Source organism: Cryptomeria japonica, chromosome 10, assembly GCF_030272615.1.
Source record: "Cryptomeria japonica chromosome 10, Sugi_1.0, whole genome shotgun sequence".
Taxonomy (NCBI): domain Eukaryota; kingdom Viridiplantae; phylum Streptophyta; class Pinopsida; order Cupressales; family Cupressaceae; genus Cryptomeria; species Cryptomeria japonica.
In genome coordinates, this window is record NC_081414.1 from 719,698,338 (window position 1) to 719,713,941 (window position 15,604).

Consider the following 15,604-nt stretch of genomic DNA (forward strand, 5'->3'; position numbering starts at 1 on the left):
GGTTGGCTTAGGACTCGATGCTTATATTGAATATGTTTCCGTAATGTATCATAGGATGAAGAATTATTATTCTGATAAGGGATTTTGATGTACTAACCTATGTTGCAGCAACAAAAGTTATACTATTGGCTCATGAACTTTATATTATTGGCTTGTATGGTAACATCAGGTGTATGTTAGTTATTTATTGTTTTGTGTAGCATTTTATGTTGGTTTAGATTGGTCATAAGGCCCATCTATGTACCCTCACCCTTGCTCGGTTAGAGCAATGTCCGTTATCTTAGCAAGCCAATCAGATAGCCACTTAGGCAATAATCTAACATCCTTGTTTGGTTGGTTGGTCTATGATTTTTTTATGTGTGGCTAATTATCTTACGTGTTGGGTAATTTTTAATTATTAAATTTTCATTAAATGATGGTTTTAAAGAAGTCAATTTAATTGATTATTTTTCCTTTTAATAAATTAATTATTGATGTTATGATTGCGCATTTGAAAGTTATTAAGGGATTAAAATTAATAAGTTAGTTTGGAGTAATGAATTGATATTTGACCTTTTGTCTAATAAATTAATACCTTAGTGTATTAAATAATTAATGAACAAGCTTTACTTATTTTATTCAAATCAATAAAAGCTTGATTTATTGATTTTAGAATCATATTTTATTAATTAATAAATTTTACGATTTTAATTTCATGTGAATTTAATATTAAAATATTTAATTTAATTTTTTTCTTTTAGAATTTATTTTTGGTCTTCGGTGCATGCGTGACTCTTTTTGTAAATTTCTTTCCTGAGTGTTGTTTTGGGAAGAAATTCTTTTATATTCTAGAAGTTTCCAGAATGTGGGGTTGTGTTGGCATTTGATCATTTGGTCAACCGGTAAAGTAATGTAATGATTTGATGCAATTGATACTTGTTTGTAGATGAAAAGAGGTTAAATTGATGTATGATGACTTTTCTGCATGTTGTCATTCATGGCAACTATATTTTCTTGTCATCTATATTACATAGTGCAACCGGTAAAGGTGTTGGTAAACAGAGGCAATTCCATCAGAACTAGTAAAATGACTGACAGAGTCTTACACTGACAACCGGTACATGAAATCCATGAAGGATGAAGGAATGCGGTTTTGCAACAACATTGAAGATTATCAGATGAGGATATTTTCTTGACCACACGAGTAGATTTGATCAGATGAATGAGATTTGACCATCAAGGCAGAGACCTAGAAACATAGTTAACTGGTAGTGATAAAAATCACTCGGACCGGTAAAATGACACATAATTGGATTTGTTATGTCAGTGGCCGACATAACTAAAGCATACAATGCAAGATTGTCTAGAAGCATTGAACCTAGGGAATTGTAATAAGGTTCTAGCTGACCTTATGATAATTTTAATTGTGTGATGAGGTATGAGAGGATATATATATATACATGAGCTTGATAGTGTGATATGTGATGAGTGAATTTTATATTTCTGATAGTGCGAAGATCAGAGGAGTTGAGAGATGAAGTCTTTGTGATGAAGTAATGTTTTGAAGCGGATCTTATCAGCCATAGAAGGTGTTATACTAAGATCATTTGTACTTGTTGTCTTCCTAACAGTTACATCAAGAAAATCCTCTTACAAGGTCACTCCTAATAGGGTGCAATCAAATCCTAACAATTCTGATCATTAAATCCTCTAACCAGGTGACACATTAGCTTGTTTTTTCAAATCCCAGTAACTTGGGTAGCTCCTAACAGAGCTGGTCCTCACAGGCCTTATTATAAAGCTCTTAACCGGTCTCGGACACTTTAACAAGGTGTGCCCCTAACTGGGTGTTGTAGAACTTAACCAGTCAGATCTCTATACTGCAGATAGTGGATCTTGTGGGTACTAACTCCCAGCATGGTTTTTCCCATTTGGGTTTTCCAAGTATAAACTCTTGTGTCATGTGGTCTATGCTTTATGTGGTGATTGCATACTTGGTGTTATTTCTTACATGCTTATTGAGTTTTAAGTTGGTGAAATTGATATTCAGTTTTGTACTATTTTTACTATGACTGATTCCCCCCCCCCCACTCAATGCCTTATAAGTTGATCAATTGGTATCAGACCCTAACTTCCTTAAGGCTTAACCGGTTGGAAGGGATCTCTAATCCTAAGGCAAATATGGGTGAAGGAATGAGCTATAGAGAGATGGCTAGAGAACTTGTTGAAACCAAGGATGAGCTAGAAACCCTAAGAGGCAAGTATAAGACATCACTAGCTAAAAGGAAGGAACTAACCGAACAATTGTTGGAGATCTCTGAGAGAAGCTCTTCAGATGAGGAGAATATTGATGCATTAGTTGAATAAGTGGAGAAGTTGAATGGTGAGAAGACTAACCTGAGAAGAGAACTAGAAGCACTTACAATCCAGATGAGTGAGGAAATTGAAGCTAGAAGAAAGGTTGAGGATTAGATTTGAGATAAAGAGCATGAAATCTTTAAGATCAAGTAGGAGAATGCAACTTTGTATGAACATTGGCATGAGGAGAAAGAAGAAAAAAAAACATTACAATCAGATCTTGAGATGGCAATGTCTCTTAGAGAGACCCTCATGAAAAGAAATGAAGATCTTACAAAGGAACTTGTTGAGGCCAATGAGAAGCTTGATAAATTCAACAAGAGCTCCTCTATGCTGGATGAACAGTTCCAATCTCATAGGATGAAAGGTGATACATCTGAGCTAGGATACAATACATATGAGAAAGGTGAACCTTCTGGTGCAAAGAGCGACCTGCATGAAGGTAAAATTGTTCCTAAGGATCAGAAGCCTACCGGTAAGAAAGCTTACAAACATGTTTGCTTTAACTATCTTAAACCAAGACATACTGCTAATGTTTGTAGAAGCAGATCTGATGCTAACATTGGTTATAGACCTAATACTAGATATGTGCCTAGGAGATTTGAAGGTTGTTGTTATACATGCAACATGTATGGGCATAGATCAATTGAATGCAGGTATGAAGCATACAATCTAGCACCTCACATGAACCCAAGACCTATTGGTGACTGGAGAAGGAGTTTTACTGACCGAAGGAACACGAATTGGCAAAGACCCTATGTTAACCAGTCTAGTCCTTATGAGATGGAAAAGAGAGTCAATGTGACTTATTCAATCTGCAACAATTTTGGACATGTGGCAATGAACTGCAGAAGAAGAATAGGTAGAGGAAACTCAAGACATTGGAGAGCATTTGGAATGACATGCTATTATTGCAACAAATCGGGACACATTGCCAAGTTTTGCAGAACACAGAAGAACCAACTGGTGAATCATCCTATAGACCAAAAAGGAAAGCAGAAGGTTGATATTGAAGAAACTAAAGCTGAGATGAATAAGACCTGGAAGAAGAAGAGTGATGACAAACCATCTGAGGAATTAGATTCTTCACCTAATGTGGAGAATCCATCTCTGACAAACTAAGTTGTTTCTACAACTTGGGGTGAGCTTATTGTCAAATCTTGAGTTGAACCCCTAGATGATGTACTATAAGTTAAATCTGCATATTCTCATGCATTTTTTATGTTTTGACGTGTTTATGGATAATAATCGGTAAATATCATTAAGTTTTTGTCACTGGTAATATGCTTTAGAGTTTGCTAAGTCAAGTTAGGGTTTTGTCGGTAAATGCATTTATTGCAGTAGTTAGAATACAAATAAATAGAACTTTTTGAATTTCATTTGTCACTTTGCATCTTGAGAACTCTTGGTGAAGTGAGTAGAGAAGAGATGAGTTTGTGCAAGCAGCATTTAGACCATTTACCAACAATCTGAGGCAATCAAAGTGAAGTTTTATTCGGTGATCGAGTATTGAAAGTCTTTGATAGTCGAAAACCCTAGCACTGAAGCAGAAGAGGTATTTATCAGTGAATCTTACTCTTTGCTTGGTGTTTTGCATATTTAAGTATGGATACTTTGCATGTAGTTGATGTGACTGAAAGGGCAAGACCTAAATAAAAATGACATCCATACAAGTTAGAGGAAACTGACCCTATCGATGCCCTATCCGGTGTACTGAATGGTGTTTTTCATGTAGAGGATGTAAGATCCTTTTATCACTGCAAACTTGGAGACTTGGGAGTCACAATTATTTATGAGCAATACAGATCTCAGTGTAATGAATAGGGAAGATTGAAAGAACAGTTCAGAAGTGTAGCTGATAAAGGTTTTATCCTACAATCAATTTCATTGATGATTTTGATGACGGGTTGGTGAGATTTGTTTTGAAACGTATTCATGATCAGTTCATGTGGTTGGACAAACCTCACAAAATCACCAAGGAAGCAATCCATTCTGTAACTGGCTTCTGCTCAACCGGTGAAGTACCATTGCTTAGGTCTATACCTAAGAATGATGTTGAGAAGTTAACTGGATCTAAATGGGATCAAAGAGCCATCTCCGTGAATGATATTATTGATCTTGTTGTTAAATTTTCATTTATGGTGATTGGCTATAGAATTTTCTATTCAAGCAGAATGAACAACATACCGACAACAGCTATTCATACTGCCTACCAGATGATTAAGGAGGATGTCGATTATGATCTTAGTGAAGCAATGAGAAGCCAATTAATGACAAATTTGGAAGTTGTGAAGAAAGACAAGAAGTTGAGATTCAAGTTTGGACAACTTATCATGGGCTTAGTCTTTTATTTCCAAAACTTTTTCCCTAGTATAGGTGATATTCAATGGATATCTAATACTCCAGCACTATTGCAAATAAAGAACAGTATCCGGTTAATCAAAGACAAGTTTGATGATATCATTTGGGGATATTTTAAGAAATTTCAAAAGTAAATGCATGCAAGAGAGAGAATTCCAACTGAAGTTGTAAACAAATATGAGGTTTCCATCTATTTCATGGTTGACACAGATGCATGCCTGATGGAAGTTGTAATTCCAAGAACCACATGGGTAATGCCCATGGGATATGAAGTAGATAAAGATATACTTATTGCCTATGCTGACTATTTATTAGGCCAACCGGTAGATGCTACTGCTGAAAAGTTTGGAACCTACAAGGAGAAATTACTGAAAGTGCATTATGAATTACAGAAATCGATGATTGCAAAGAAAGTAAGAAAAGTGGCACAAGCCTCTACTAAGCAGGCCCGATTCACAAAAGAACAGATAGTTGTAGCAAGAGCTAAATATGAGACTCAACAAGGTGGAACTTCTAGTGTACCAATCGGTCGGTAAGACCAAAGTAGCCAAAGCAGCTGAGAAGAATAAAGTAGAAGAAACTAAGGTGAAGCCCGTTGAATCTTAGAGGGAAACCCTCTAAAATACGATTCCAAAGGAAAGGTAAAACTGTTGAACCTCTTGTGCCTGCCCAAACCAGAAAAAGAAAGAAGGAGAAAGCTCACAAACTGGTGACAGATATAAAGGAAACAAAATCAGAAGAAGATAAGAAAGCACTAAGGGCAAGTGCTAAGAAGAAGAAGACTACTCAAAAAGGTAAAGCAACTACAAAAGTATTGACACTTGAAGATTATTTCACTAGAATGATTAGAATTATTAAGGAGTATGGTATTTACAAAGGTTTAAACATGTTGTTTACTCATTTGTCTAAAAGTCAACGAAGGTAGATTGAAGATGCAGTCATCTTCAGTATGAACAAGTTTAGTAGAGCCCTCATTGAGTTACAAGGGCGAATTCCAGACACTTTGTATACTATTATTAATGCAAGATGGCAAGCCGCCATTAGACAGGATAAAGAATTTATTGATTACACTCTTAAACACCTACAACTAGAAGCCAATGAGGAAGCAATAGAAGATGTATGAGTAAATGCAAAATCTCTTCTTAGATCCAAGAAAAGATTGACTAGAATGTTGATAGGTGATACTGAATCAGTCCAAAAGGAGACTGAATTTTTGATAAAGAAATATTTAAGTCTCATCCCTAAAGAAGAAAAAGATGAAGAAGAGGAGGATCATACACCTGTTAAGTTAAAGGGAGAAGATTTTCCTAAGGGTGTTAAGCCAATAGATTTGGAGTCGGATAATAAGTACTTGCACGATGACCCTGATGATACTAAGCCTATAGATATACCGGATGATGATGACACCAGTAATGCAGTTAATGATGACACTGATAATGTTGCTAACATTGTTGATAATGTAAATGTAGTAGATATTGATGTACAAATGGATGATCCCCAAGAGAAACAACAAGATGTAAATAATGAAGATGGGAAGGAAACTGATAAGAGCTCAAGTGAGCAACCAGTGAATGCTCAATCTGTAGGAACACAAACTCCACCGGTAAATGCATCCATAGATACAAATGTAAATGATGATGACAACCAAAAGGATATGGCCGAGGAAAAGAAGGCAGAGGAGGCACCATCTATTGAACATCGTGTGGAAATGCAACCACCACCGATAAAGGTACATCATGTTGAAAGTCAACTACCACTGGTCACTATAACAACATAGAAGGAACAAACATAGACAAGGAAAGAGAAAACAAATGAAGAAAAGACAAAGGAAATGGAGAAGACAGATAATAAGGATCAAGAGAAGAAGAAGAAGAAAACCTTGATCGATGATGATGATGATGAGGACTCTGTAAGTATTAAAGGTCCTATTGATATGGACAATCTGAGTTCTTCTGAGTTAATGGAGATTGCTACTACTATGCAATCCCACACACATAAGAAGAGGTTGAAAGAGCATAAATGAGAAGCAAAGACCATTCAAACTGTTATTGAAATTTTGTCAAGTCTCCTACTGGAGACTGATATAGATAATCTATCCACCCCTATTGCAAAGCTTGGACAGTTAGTTGTTGATGTCACTGAACAACTAAAATCACTTGAAGAGGCAACTCATGCTTTAGTAGAAAAAGATTACAGGAAGTGAAGGGGAGAACAATTGATTTCAGAAATTGACAAAGGTAAGGTTGCTTTAACAATGAACAAAGATCTTTTGATAACCGAAATAGAAACTGGCAGTAAAATTTTGTCCACTATATCTAAAGTATCCTTATTTTGTTCTGACTTAAAGAAAAAGAGAGAAGATACAGAGAAGGAACTAGAAAGGATAAGTGAAGTGTACATACCGGTACAAGACTCGACTTTAACTTTTGGTAAATTTGTTGATGCCTTCAACACAGATTAGAAATTTATGATCTTGAATAGGTGAAGTGGATAAGATCCTTGAAGGAGATGAAGAATCAACTAATTCTGAAAGTTGAAACTCTATAGAGAGAATACAAGGAGTCGGAAGCAATTTTGGCTACTCCAGAGATGAGCATTGTTGATGCTATGGAAGAATTTGTTGCACAAATTTTGACACATGTTGAAATCACTGAGACACTATTAGAAACATGGGACAATGACCTTAAGCAGTTAAAGTTTCATTTCAGTAATATTTTCTTGAGAATTGCATTGTAAAGACTTCAAAACTCTTATATCTATCTATATATGCTATTTTTTATGATAATTTTGATGTAATTTATGTATTTTACTTTTCTATTTGGTATTGTTGTCAAAGGGGGAGTAGAATTAGTTAAGAGTCAAAATTTTATATGTACTGTTAAGGGGGAGTAATGATTTCATTTTTGTAATGGCGTGCAATTGCTAAGGGGGAGTGTATGTCATGAAGTCAATTTTTGTATTGCACACTTAGTTGACAAAAATTTCCGAAGTGTTGCCATCAATGCCAAAGGGGGGGATTGTTGGCATTTGATCATTTGGTCAACCAATAATTGATGCAACCAGTACTTGTCTGTAGATGAAAAGAGGTTAAACTAATGTATGATGAATTTTCTACATGTTGTCATTGATGGCAACCATACTTTCTTGTCATCTATATTATACAGTGCAACCGATAAAGGGTAACCGGTAAATAGAGGCAATTCCATCATAACTGGTAAAATGACTGACATAGTCTTGCACCGACAACCGATACATGAAATCCATGAAGGATGAAGGAATGCGGTTTTGCAGTTGCATTGAAGATTATCAGATGAGGATATGTTTTTGACCACACGAGAAAATTTGATCAGATGAATGAGATTCGATCAACAAGGCAGACACCTAGAAACACAGTTAACCAGTATCATGAAAATCACTCAGACCGGTAGCACGACACAAAATTGGATTTGTTATGTTGGTGGTTGACATAACTAAAGCATACAATGCAATATTGTCTAGATGCATTGAACCTAGGGAATTGTAATAAGGTTCTAGCCAACCTTATGATAATTTTAATTATGTGATGAGGTATGAGAGGATATATATACATGAGTTTGATAGTGTGATATGTGATGAGAAAATTTTGTATTTCAGATAGTACGAAGATCAGAGGAGTTGAGAGATGAATTCATTGTGATGAAGTAATGTTGTGAAGTAGATCTTATCAGACACAAAAGGTGTTATATTGAGATCATTTGTACTTGTTGTCTTCCTAACAGCTGCAGCAAGAAAATCCTCTTACAAGGTCACTCCTAATAGGGTGCAGTCAGATCCTAATAGTTCTGATCATTAAATCCTCTAACCCAGTGACACATTAGCTTGTGTTTTCAAATTCCAGTAACTTGGGTAGCTCCTAACAAGGTTGGTCCTCACATGCCTTATTGTAAAGCTCTTAACTAGGCTTAGACACTTCTAACAAGGTGTGCCCCTAACCGGGTGTCATAGACCTTAACCAGTCAGATCTCTATACTGCAGATAGTGTATCTTGTGGGTACTGTCATGCCCAAAATTTAGGGCAAAAACGGAATGATTTTTTTAAAAAAATACTAATTAATAAACAAGTTCGCTCACACGACAAGCGTTAATGAAATTTCCATAATTATATTCGAGCTAATTTTGAAACGAACCAAGCATCGATAATTTGTTTAATTCTAATTGTGGAAACTAACTGGTTTAATTTTATCTCCACGAGATACCTAGTCATTAAGTTTATTAAATCAATCACGCTAAAGAAATAGGAGAGGAAAATTAATTCAATCTCCAATATGACTATATAGTCTAAACAACCATTTTAAAATTTTAATGCTCTAATTAAATTAACTAGGGCAAAAACATTTAACACGCTAAATACATTGGAAATTTATAAGACCAGGCTTTATTCATAAATTTGTATATTTCTTTTTTTTTTCTTTTACTACCTATTAGAAACCAATACCGAGGTATTTAAATATAGATATATATATTTACATATATTTACACATTTTAATTCTTTTAAAACAAACATAACTTTCCAAAATAATAATCAATATTTTTCCAACCCTAATTAGGGTTTTTTTTTTTTATAAATATATTAACAACTCTAAATTATCATGTAAAATTTATTTCATTTACCCTAGCCCTACCCGGGCTAGGGTTTAATCTCTTTATTTTTTTATTGCCACAAAAATTCCACAGGGCCGAACAACGGCGGCGGCCATTTTTTTTTTGCAGGGTTTGAAGAAGGCGAAGGTCGTGGGCGCCACTGTGTGAACGCACAGTGGCGGCGCGGCACCACTGTGTGTCCACACAGTGGGCGCCACTTGCGGCTCGCACCACTGTGTGTCCACACAGTGGGAGCCAAAGCGGCTCGCACTGTGTGTGCACACAGTGGGCGCCGCGCGGCCTGCACTGTGTGTACACACAGTGGGGTCCGCGTGGATCCCAAAATTCCTCTTTTTTTTTTAAATTTAGTTTTTTTTTTTTTTTTAAATTATATTAGATATATAAATATATATATATAAAAGTTTTAAGGGTGAATATATATAAAAATATATATATATATTTTTATAAGATTTACATACAAAATTTTAAACAAGATAACAAAGGGAAAGCATTATGTAAATCAAAATTTCATGTGCACAAATAAATGTATATATATGTATATATATATATATATATATATATATATATATATATATATATATATATATATATATATATATATATATATATATATAATTGGTAAATAACTTAGGCTCTTTTATATATTTATTTTAATTGCTGATAAAAGAAATTGAAGTAGATCTTTTGCTAAACTTTTATTCTAACACATTTTTTTTTTCTTAAAAAAAACATCATACTATTCTGAATAAAACACATTCATTGATTTTTCCACTAATAAAGAAATTACTTAAAACACCCTTATTCTTTTTAAATACTTAGGATCTTTCAGCAAAATAACTCATACTTTGCAACAAGTAGAATGTAGATAAAATTTATTTGAAAACTAATTTTTCCATAATACAAAAGAAGCTTTTGCATGCAACTCAAGGAGGCTTTTCTTTTTCTGAAACAAAAATAGAAGTAGAAATAAAACAAGCTTTTTTTACAACTCCAAGATATTCTGCAAATTATACAGGATGTTTCTTTGTTTAGCTACAACAATAAACCTCAAGTCTATTTTCAAGAATTACAACTTGCCTCTCATTTCTATGAATGAGGGCATACTTCTGAATCAAATTAAAACAAATACTTGCTAATGGATTTAAGTATCTTCCACAATAATCTTCGGTATCTTTTCATGGTTCCTATTCTCTTCTCCTGACTTTCCTGCATAATAGAAACACAAATATGACCACGGAGTGCTCACCTCCCAGCCTAGGCTAACTGGTAGCCACCCTCGAGCTCGGAGAACCAATTCCTAGATGGGTAACAAACAGGCAAACACATAGAAGGCAAATACATACAGATTTTCAGACACACTCCCAACTTGGCTTCACAGCACCACACTTTGGTGATGATCTTTTCAAAGGGTGGTAGTGGACCAATACCCTGAGGAGAACTGCAAGTATGAAATAAACAAGAAGCCACCTCATGGCACAATAATTATATCAAGAATCTCAACCCCTTATTCCTTATGCCCCCCAAAGGCATTCTAGCCTTATTTCCCTCCTTATGACCCCCATTGCACAAACAGGCCATGCAGCAAGGGTCACACAAAGATCCCTTGTGATCGCTCTCAAAAGAGAGTCTCTCACTCGAGGGTTGTCACTGCTACCACCCTCAAGATCCTCTTCTCTCCCAAGAGTAAGAGGTCTTGAGAAAACTCCCAAAACACAAACAAATCATAATGCAAAACTACCAAATGAATTTCAAAAAAAAACATTCAAGAACACAGATTTCTTACACCAACATACTTCCAGACATAAGCAAGAAGAAGACATTATAATGAATAATTGAAACCAACCTTAATCTGCCCAAAGGTATTATGATATTTGAGGAAGAGCTGCCCAATCCATCAATCTTTTTCCTTCTACCCTTAGTCAATTTTTCTATTCCATCCTATTATTTTCTTTTCAAAATTTCTCTTGTCTCCAAGAATGGAGAGTGGGTGATTACCCTTCAATTCCAAAAAATCTTGCTTAAGAAGCTCATTCTCTGAGTTCTCACAAGTTTCTAAAAACCAAAAAGGAAAGAAAAGCAGAATGCAAAAAGACTCTCATTCCAAAAGGAAAAATCTTAATTAGATTTAAACTTCTAATTTTCAATTTTCGCTCAACCCAAAAAAGCCAATTTTTAAAGCGTTAAAAAGATCATTAAAAAGTAGAAACTTGCCTAAAATTACCCCTAACCCCTAGGTATACCTTATGGGCTTTAGGAAACCCTATTAAACTACCCCTAGGTGTTCATTTAACCCATTTTAAACCCTTCTGAAGTTTATTTTCGGGTCAAACATATGTTGACCACCCCAAATATTATATTCCCAAAGTATTTATAACAACACATTATTTTATTTAAGAAGAACTATAATTAAACACTTTCCCACCAAGAGACCAAACAAAACATTTAAATTTAAATCCACACATGTGTCAAGTGACACAAATAAAACACTTTTACAAAATAAAACATGAAATTGTCTCTTGTAGTTTTACACCTTAAATTTAAATAACACTTAACACTCATGCAACATATATTGTTATGAATAAAATACAACACAAACGAGGTGTTGTCTCTCCAAATAGACAACCCCTGGCTTACGAACATACATAAGTCTAGGTTCGGTTCTCCGTAATTTCCATGGTCACATGGTAAATTTCCTGCGCATCTCATTTAACACATTAGTACTTTCAAATATCCACATATAATATAATTCAAAGGAATAACAATACACATCATCACTTGCATACAATTTTCATCAGCACAGATTAAATACATCTTTTATCAAGCAAAGTTCTCATAAACAATTTCATCCCAATTCACATAAACTTAACCATACATCATAGTTCTATTATCATAGAAAAGCCTTGCAAATTAAATAACGACATCTATCATTGCAATATCATCTTATCTAACAATCAAGTAGTGTTCTATCTCATAAAGCATGTAAGTAAAAATCATCAAATCATAGCAATGTTATCCAAATCCTGAAATCATGTAAGTTCTAAGTCTCAAAAAGCATCAAAATAAAGTATCCATAATACTCTAAATATAAAATCCACTGAATGTCAGACTGAGTCGAGGTGAGGCCTCACAGGTACTAACTCCCACCGTGGTTTTTCCCATTGGGGTTTTCCACGTATAAACTCTTATGTCATGTGGTTTATGCTTTATGTGGTGATTGCATACTTGGTGTTATTTCTTACATGCTTATTGAGTTTTAAGTTGGTGAAATTGATATTCAATTTTGTATTGTTTTTACTATCATTGATTCACCCCCCCTCTCAGTGCCTTAAAAGTTCATTAGGTTGTTCACTGATGTTTGATTTTTGGGTGTTTTCTCTTCTTTTGTAATTTTTTTTGGGAAGAGTATTTTGGAAGGAATATGTGTGTAGAGGTTTTCATTTTGTGGTGTGGGGGTTGTTCTGTGTGTCGAGTATTGGATTTGGTGGTGCTTCTACAAAACTCTCTTCCAAGACTGTGATTGAAGATAGGGACTGAAAATCCCTGCATGTGTTGTTTTCCTTGAAATTGAAATTTAAAGTGATTTTTTGAAAAGAATTGTCTGTTAATATTTGAACACAGATTTCTCCTTTGGAAATTTTAGCTTTAACGTTAAATAGTCTTTATGTAATTTACTATGAAGAGGAAGGGAAATAAATGAATTGGGGTTTGGATAGTGATTCTTTATTCAAATTAAGTTTTCAAGTTTGATTATGGAATGTAGATTCTAGATATTTCATTGTTTTATTGTTTAAATATACTGGAAGTTGGTATTTTAATCCTTTGTTAATTTTTTTGAATATTAGTTTGTTGGGGTTGTTTTTTTTAATTTATTTAACTTGTAAAAAAATGATTTAGTTGTAATGTTGATTAAATTTATTAAATAGATTTTATTTAAGTATTTATTTGTTTGTTTTGGGGAGCGTGGGTGTAACCCCACGGAGTGGGGAAACCCACGTTGTGGGCTTCCCATAGCCATGGGGAAACCCACGTTGTGGAAGAACCCACAGTCGTGGGGAAACCCATGTTGTGGAGGAACCCACAACTGTGGGCACACCCATGTTGTGGGTTTCCCATAGTCGTGAGCCATCCCACGCCGTGGGAACCACACTCCTACAAAGACATGGGAAGGGTTTTTGGTGCAGGCCGATTTCTTTGTTGCAGTAGTTCATTAAATTTTTATTATATATATTTGTGTGTGTGTGTGTGTGTGTGTGTGCAAGTGTGTAGTTTTAGTTTTTTTTGGATGATATATTTACATATATATTTATATAATTATATAAGTATGTATGTATATATATAATTATAGTTATTTATTTTTTATGGTATATATGTGTGGATATGCATTTGTATAAGTGTATAGTCATTTTGATGTATTAAGGAATTTCGATAAATAGAGATATATTTGATTAATTAAATCATATTTGGCAAAATGAAGGGATGTAGTTTAATGCTTTATTTAAAAGTGTAATTTTCATAATTAAGTAGTTAATTCTTTAAAGTATTGTTTTGTGTAAGTTTGTAATAAGGGGTGATCAATTGCTTGGTTTTATCATCCGTTTGGAAAATTAGATATATTGTGATAAAAGTGAATGTATTAGATTAATACAAATGATATTTCATATGGTTAGTTAATCATGTGGTTAAGTTCTTTAAATATGAAATATAATCCTTTGAATTATAGTAGATTCAAATAATTGAATATGAGTCACATTGTATTATGAAATTATAATACTAAATGAAATTTAATATTCGAGGAGTATATTGGTGATGCATAACTCATAATTTTAGATTATGGTGCTTGGATTACTATTTAGAGTTTATTTCTTTCTCCCAACCAAGACCAGTATGGAAGTGTGTATGTATTTACTTGGAAGGGAAGTTTCATTATCCTTGTGCATTAAATAGTTAGATTATTAATAAATTGATTTGGTTATTTACTAAACAAGTGATACTTTTAGACAATCGAAATCTTGTGTGAATAGAGGAGGCTTTATTAGTTCTTTTATACTTGATAAGGTTCTCTTGTTTGGAAGAAGAGTAAAATTATAGTTAAGGCTTTCAATGTTAAGTATAATGTGTATATCAAGTTAATCTTAATAAATAGGTTTATATTAAATTTAGAAAGTGATCTAGAAGAATCCTTGTGATTTGTGGTTATTTAGCATTGAGCATAGTGTGTTTTGTAATTAGGTGAATCTTGTATTTGAATTCCAATTGGTTGAGGTAGTTAGTTGAGTATGTAAACCTTCTAATTATAGGTAGGTTACCTTTAGTTTAGCATTAGGTGATGCTTGATCTTAAGAGGTAGAGTGGTTTACAATAATTTTGGAGTCAGTGTTTTGGGACCCTTGGTGTAGTTTCATAGGGAAACTATTCAACAATAACCTTTATATCAGGTTATCAAGGACTTCATCTCTGTTTCACCTAAGTGGGTGGCAGCCGACGAAAGAACTATCTAGGGTAGGAGATCCTAGAAAGGGTTGTTTACCCGCTTTTGTTATGTCTTTTATGGTCAAACAACGAAGTCTATATGCATTCACGTAAGCAAGGTCATCTGCGATGAGCCCCCAAGACTATAGGTCTAGCCCTTAGGTCTAGCTCTTCTGAGTTGTCTGGTCTTGACACTCATCCTATGTTATATGTTTACCCTTGTGAGTTCTATAGTTGATGTTTGATCCAGTTGAAGTCATTGACTGGCTAACTTGTTGAACTTATATCTAACATTTGATAAATCTAATGTGTGCATCTAGCGGTGTAGACTTGGGTGGAGGAACGTGCGGCAGATTGAGACGTGTGCTAAACTGGGAAGAGAAATCTCAGGTATGAGGTGTCAGGTTTGTTAATTGAGTGTTTCTTAAACCAAATTTCATCATGTTACACTGTGTAATGTTATAACCTTTTAGTAATGTTGTTAGTTTAAAAAAAAAATTGTTGCTACTTCTTAGTGATGTTCACTTGTATAAAAGTGGGCATTACACCATGTATTGTATCTCCTATTTATGAGGTGTTGGCATTATAACAGACAAGGAGAGATTGTTGGCATTTCAATAAGGATATTGAGAAGGTTGTTGATGATTATGGATATAACTGATCAAGGATGTTTTACTGTCTTAATATTATTATTTTGTCATTGATGTCAAGAAATTGATTTTCTAATTCAGTATGATGTTGCCATATCTTGAGAAGTATGATTTGATGAGTATAAAGATGTCGGTAAAAGACACAA